The sequence below is a fragment of the Myodes glareolus genome, chromosome 1 (assembly GCF_982192425.1).
Source record: "Myodes glareolus chromosome 1, mMyoGla1.1, whole genome shotgun sequence".
Taxonomy (NCBI): Eukaryota; Metazoa; Chordata; class Mammalia; order Rodentia; family Cricetidae; genus Myodes; species Myodes glareolus.
In genome coordinates, this window is record NC_142026.1 from 97097147 (window position 1) to 97104707 (window position 7561).

Consider the following 7561-nt stretch of genomic DNA (forward strand, 5'->3'; position numbering starts at 1 on the left):
TAATAAAGAAATTGTCTTGGCCCTGGCAGGGCAGAATAGAGGTAGGCAGGGAAAATTAAACTGAATGCTGGGAGAAAGAAGGTGGAGTCAGAGACGCCATGGAGCCACCAGAGGGGAAAGATGCAAGCTGCCAGATGGACCCTTGGTGGTAGACCCCGAGCCTCGTGGTAAAATATAAAATAACGGAAATGGGTTAACCAAAGATATAAGAGCTGGCTAGCAATATGCTTAAGTGATTGGCCAAGCAGTGATTTAAATAATAAAGTTTCTGTGTGACTATTTTGGGAGTCTGGGCAACCGGAGAACAAACAAACATCCACCCACTACACATAGAGGGAATCCAGTACTGTGATTCTGTCAAATGGACAGAGTAATATACTGCCCATTAAGTCCTTATCTTTATACCTATAGATTAGTGCATCTTTCAACCTTTACACAGAAGATGACAATTAATACAGAGGCCCGTAACTATTCATTGTGCAGAGAGTGAGTGACCGTGGAGTGGTCAATTCCAGCTGGGACATCTCTAGCACACGCACTTCCGCAAGGCTCAACAATCATAGCAGAAGAGGGGGACAAAGAGATGGTGAGAGTCAGAGGGAGAAGGCATTTGCAGAAGGAGATTTTCCAGACAGAGCACTGAAGTTGCACACATGAATTCACAGTGGCTGGGACTGCAGGTGCAAGACATGCACAAGTTCAAGCCAGCTAAAATCTCAACATGGATGGGGGTGAGGCTAACGAAGCCCCACTGTTATCTGAGAAGCTTTTGTCTGCTAGTGGCTGTCGGAAGAGGAAGAATCAGTTTTTCTGTTGATGCAGACTCTGAGAGCCTCCCCATGCTCTCTTACTCTTGAGATACGGGACTCCCCTCTGTATGCTGTAAATACATTTTATTGCCATTGCTTATTAAAGAACCTATTTCAGCCAATGGTTTATTAGAGTAAATTCAGGTGGGAAATCTGAACAGAGATATAGAGAGAAAGTAGGTGGAGTCAGAGAGATGCCATGTAGCAGTTGAAGGAGACAGACGCCCCGGAACCTTTACTAGCAGCTGGGAAATGAGCAAGCAGTCTCTGTCTACCCTCAAGCACATATAGGCAACACTAAACAGACTCAGTAGCTATTAAAAATATAAAATCAAGAAATCAAATGAAGTTGGGAGGGTAAGTGGAGGAGAATAAGGGAAGAAATGGAGAAAGGATTTATACATGTATGACTATGCAATAAAATACTTAAAATATATAAAAAGAAAAGACAAAATGGAACAGTGAATAAAACTTTAACTATGAAAATTTCCCCGGCCCACGGGTAAGTCAATGGAGACCCTAGAGGGGGAGTGAGAATGGGATAGGACAGGAGGCATGAGAGATGGAGACAAGACAGGATTCTGATCAAGTCTCGTTTATTCAAGGGAATAATCCAGGTAAATACAGGGTAAGGGAAAGGAGGAAATTCTCCTTGCATATGTTGGTAACTAGGCAACTTACTAGGCAACCTAACCATGGTCTAATGGTCAGGCGGAAAGTCCATAACTGCAACATGCAGAAAAGTCAGAATGTTCAGAACACAGGAACAATGGAGCAATAACTTCCATTCTCTGCAACTTCTTGCAGAGTTGGTATTTGACAGATCAGAACAGCAGGAGACGCCAAGCATAACAGGGTGGGTGAAACTGATCCAGGGAAGCAGTTAGTCTGTTAGTCTGGCAATAAATGAAAATAAGGGGAAAAATTAACATCGTTGAAAAGTATTTAAAATTCTGTTTCACCATTAAAAAAAATAAGGTGCATGACTGAGGATGTAGCTCATTTGCTACATTCATGGAATCCGAGATTTGATCCCCGGCTCTGTATATTCCAAGCATACATAGTGGCACCTGGCTTTAATCCTAGCACTCTAGAGGAGGAGACAGAAGGATCAGAAGTTCAAGGTCACCCTCAGTCACTAGCAAGTTCTAGGTGAGCCTAGGGAACAGTGAGGTCCTGTTTCAAAAGTTAAAAGTGACTAATGCTAATTATGAAAGAGAGTGGTAGTTGCTGGTTTAACTGACCTGCTTTTCCAGTTTGTGCCCCTTAGTTGCTGACATATATGGCTGCTACAGTAAGGCTTCAATAAAAAATACGAATGTCAAGGTCATAAAACTTGATCATTTACAATTTAAATACAGGCAGTGTTTATAAGTTACGTATGGGTTTATAAAGTTTAAGTCATGGATCTAAGGGGCCAACAAACATACTTAAATATGTAAATCAAGACTAGATGGCCTTGAAAAGTGGTTGAAGATTGACCGGAACTGCAGTGTTTATTCCTTACCTACATACTTTTAGAGAATCACCAAGTATAATGGGAAGGCAAAAATAGTCCAAAAGTAGTATAAATTGAAAAAAAAAATGCCAGAAGTTGGTAAGAAGAGGCTTTTATTAAAAAAGAATGTTGCCAGGAGTGAAATGTTCTCTTAAGTCTGGAAAGGGATATACCAACATTTGTTTCTTTATAGGGATGAGGGAAAAAAAGGGTAAAAGAACCACACAGTATAATGTTGACAACACAACACACTGAATAAAATCTCTCTTGAATCATTATTCCAGAAATGAAAGGAAATTTGCTCAACTCCACAAAAAACATCTACAAAAACTGCAAAGAACACATTTCACAGTGAGGAACTGTGAGCTCTTCCTGCAAGGTCAGGGGCGAGACCTAGGTGTCCTCTCTTATCTCTCTGTTTCCACTGTCATATTGGAAGTACTAGCTAATGCAATAAGACGAAAGGCAAGCAAAAGCTCCACTGGTTGGGAAAAAATTGTGAATGGTAGAGCTGCAGACATAGGGGATCCACGAGAGATGCTACTAGACTAGCAAGGCACTGTAGCAAGGTTGTGGGATGCAAGCTTAACGGAGAACACTGATCACTCCTTTGTGGATCAGCAGTAGCCTAGTGGAATCTGAGATGCAGAACACAATGCTGTTTATATTGGAATTCCAATGCAAAATGTTTATGTATAAGTCTTGCTGTAAAAGAAGCGGTGGGCTGCTTCCCGCCACCCGGCTAACTTTACCAGAAATAGTTACACGGAAACTGTATTCATTTAAACACTGCCTAGCCCATTATATCTAGCCTCTTCTTGGCTAACTCTCACATCTCAATTAACCCATTTCTAATAATTTGTATATCACCACGTGACTGTGGCTTACTGGGATGAGTCTAACCTATGTCCATCTCGGGCCAGAGCTTTGTGGCATCTGCCTGACTCTGCTTTCTTTCTCCCAGCATCCTATTCTGTCTACTCCACCCACCTAAGGGCTTGCCTAGCAAAAGGCCAAGCCAGCTTCTTTATTTAACCAATGAAAGTAACACATAGACAGAAGGCCCACCTACTCCAAAGCCTGACAAAATATGTTTAATGTCTGTCTCAAAAGCTCTGAAAAATGGATGAAGGAACATGAAGGAGATGGTAGTGGTTGTGGCTAGCATTTACAAGGCTTTGGGGTCAATCTCCAGCTTTCTGTCTCCTCCAGTGAATAAAGTAATGAATAAAGTAAAGAATGAGTAATGAGTAAAAAAAGTGTAATACTCATGAGCAAAAATTGTAAACTTAAAAAAAGAAACCGGAGAGCAATTCACTGAAGAAGCAGATGGCCAATGATCTTGTAGAGAAAGACTTATTGTCAAGATCTGGGATTTTTGTCAACTTGGTCTATAAAATTGATGGTTTGACTCCCAATCAAAATCTTACCCAATTATTTTAAGAGTATTGACATTTTCTTCAAAACAAAACAAAAAAAAATCCTACCCTGACCATGTGATCCACTAACCTAGCTGAGCTAGGATCAAATTCTTTTAGTATTTACCTAAGTAGGTTTGAACAACATCTTTGTCTATAAGTACCCTAACTTGGAAGCCATCAAGATGCCCTTCAGCAGGTGGACAGATTAGCCCAGTCAAGGCAGTGGAACATTTTAACACTATAAAGAAATGACTTATGGAATCATGAAAACGCAAGAGCAACCTTAAACCGCACTAAGTAAAAGGTGGCAGTATCGTACCCTACTTCCTGTGTAACCTCAACTGTGGAATGTTCTGGAAAGGGGACAACTACTTAGTGGTTGCCAGGATTTAGCTGGAGAGGGGATGAATGAGCTGAGTATAAAGAACTTTCAGAGCAATGGTGTAGGTATTGTAACACAGTGGGGGAAACGTTGTAGAGTTTTCAAAACCTACCGAGTGGATACCAGCAAGAGTGAGCCCTTACGTAAACTGTAGAGTGGGAGACAGTGGTGTGTCAATACAATCTCCAGCTGCTACGAACGCCTTCCTCTTGGGAAGATACCGAAGCTGGAAGAGGCAGTGGTTACATAGGTATTGCCTGGACTGTGTATCTTATTTTTATTTTCCAGGAAAAAAAAAATCGACAACTTCAGTATGGTGCTTCCATGTATTTCCTCTCATTTTAATTTTCTTTCTTTTGAAATTTTTAAGCTTTTATTACCAAAGATGTCATTACAAATATTAAGTTTCCCAACTTAATTGCAAACATTAAGTTTTCCAGTCTCCCTTTGGTCAATGGCACATTTGACATACTGTGCTTTTAAATAATCTTCATTCTAGTTATTTATTTGTTTTTTACTCCTCAAGACCCAGATGAGCCATGTTTCTTTCTTTATTTTATTTTTTTCTCAGAGTGGAAAATTTTACAGTGGCATCCACAAGCAAACAAATGAATACTCAGAAATATGAACAGTGTCTCCCATAAGTGTGGCCAAGGGAGGGAAAGTGAAAGGCAAGTCTGTGGGTTCACCCCTCTGTCAAAGCAGAAGCAAGCCCCCAAAGAAAGGTCTAAGTTCCCTCCATTCAGTTGGGGGTCCAGAGACCACACTCGGGCAAGTTTAGGACAACAACTAAGGGGAAGGTAAAGGCAGCCAAAGGCTAGGCCAGAGAGAAGGTGGGCAGGAGGCCAGGATCCAACTCCACTAGGTGACATCAGCATCAGGCATCATGGGTTGAGGATTCTGCGGCTAGGACATCAGCACCGGAGAGACTGAGAACATGAAGCTCGGCGTCGTCAGGCTCCGGAAGTTGGCAAAGATGCTAAAGGAACAGTAGACAGCCGCCCAAGCACACTATTTCAGCTTCAGCGTGAGGCCCATCTGGCCGAGATTTATGCCTTGGATCATCCAAAGCCGGGGTGCACATGTGCGATGGAAGCTGACACCTCAGCACTTTGAGCCTCCGTGGTCGGACATAGCCAACTGAAGACCACACTGTCTCTCTTTTACTGCTTATGCCGCTTTATTTATTTATTTTTTACCATGCAGTGGAGGGGGGAAAATACAAGTTAAAGACTATTTGTAGGAATTCAGTCACGTGGTTACAGTTAGATATTACATGGATTGGAATTTTATCTCATTGATTTTTCTGCAGCCGATGACATTCCTGAGCACTCTCTACAAACCAGACACAGGAAGCAATCCAAGCACACCGCTCCTTTAGTCCTTAGGGCAATCAGAGTGCAGGAACATGGTTAACTGGGAACCGGGAACATCATTAGGAACCTTCACAGAGCTAGTTCCGCTTGGATGAGGTCGCAGGAAGGAGAGGAAGGGTTAAGGGGGTAGAATCGGGTCTGCTGAGCCAGAACCTGGCTCCTTGGTCATTATTCTTTAGTTTAACAAACTATTTTTGAACATTTTATTTATCATTTTAATGTGTATAGGTACGTTTTGCCTGCATGTATGGGGGCATACTGAGCTAATGCAGTGTTCACAGGGGCCAGAAGATGGAGTCAGATCCCCTGGAACTGGAGTTGCAGAAGGTGATGAGCTGCCATGTGGGCACCGGGAATAGAACCTGGTCCTCTGGAGGAGCAGCCACTGTTAACTACTGAATCATCTCACCAGGCCCCTTTGTCCACTATTTCTGATTAATTGTCAACTGTTATTTTTTGTTAAAACAAAATGGCTTCACCTGCCTACACAGATCATTTGTTCATTGTGAGAATTCAAATAATGCATTTTATAACTGAAAAGTAAAGAAAATATTGACTCTGAAATATTTGGAATTTTGTGCCTATCTCAGGCTGCATTACTATACATGATTATTATTACGTTTGTTCCTGGTCAAACTTAGGCGGTCTTAGGTTAAATGTGTTTAATAAGTCAAGATTTTATGCTCTGAAACCTCAGTTTCCTTAAAGCGTTCTATTAGTTCCTTTGGGGGCAAACAACGAAATAAGAAAATGCAGCAGGAGGCCCCACTGTGGCTTTTCTGTTATTTCAGAATAGCAGCTGCAAGCGAAAGGTGTTCTCTGAGTAGAGAGACGAGTCGGGGGCTGGGAACCACTACCAGATATAGATTCATGGTGTGCTGGCCATGCCAGACTGTGGTACCTTGGATGTACTTTTACTATTGTCTCAGTCTAATGAAGCAAAATGTACCCATACACCTAGTTACACAAGGTGCTTTTAATTTAGGTAGGCAGCAGGGGACAACGGAAGTCTAGGACTCAAGATGAGTCTATCCCCCAAAGCTGTCCTGGGAGCATGGTACCTCATTTTCAAATGTCTCATTTCCATTGCAGGCAAGGCACTTCAGAAATGGGTCTGTGCTGGGCTTTATCATCTGGACAATTTGCTAAGCTATAGTGCTAAAGAGCATCATTTCTAGGTGGGTGTTAGAACAAAGGCCCAGTTGTTGAGGGCAGTACCTCGGTGTTACAGTGTTCCATTCTAAATGTTACAGTGTTCCATTCTAAACAGGCCTACAGGTATTCCTAGGACCCCCAGGAAAGAGGAAGAAGTATATCAGTTCAAAGTGACCCAGAGAACTTTCCTGGGTAAGACACTCCATCTCTGTCTACTGAGACACACAAAAGTGGAAAAGTGGTCCTCTACTGCTCCATCCCTTAGGAAGCTGAACATCCTTAATACAGAGGGATTGTTTACCTGCACATGCTATTCTAGAAGGAAAGCCATTACTAACGCTGCTGCAGACCTAAAAATTGGCCAACAGGACTTGAGATCGATGACTGTGGTCTTGCCAGAGTAGCAAGATTGGGGACAAAGTACTGAGTACATCAGAGAAATGTGGTAGAGTGTTGGCTGAGCGGGTCAGGCTTGGCGCCTCCAGAACAGTTAGCTAGGTAGCAATGGGTGTCTCGAGGCTTCCTTAGGAGTTCATCTGGGCTGCGGAACATTAAGTGGCAGCCGGTGGGGAAGACTGCATCTTGCTGGTCACTGTCTTTCCCCTCCCATTACTTTATCCACTATCAGAAGAGCTGTGCCTAGCAGACCGGAAGGGAGAGAAGTGTGCCCCTCAGCCCCAACTGGCACTTCTTCAGGCTGAACTGCCAAGGGCAGGAACTCTTGCAAGAGGGAAATGAGATTCAAGTTTTGAACTAAAGCGAAGTGAGTCTTACAAACGGAAATGAGGCTGACTGGAAAAGGTGTCAATGGTTAGAAAATAAATTATGGCATGTAGACATTTCCCAGTGGGAAAGGGGGCTGTAGAGAACAAAAACCAGTTGTATTACACAGATTCAAAAATATATTTATATATTTGTAT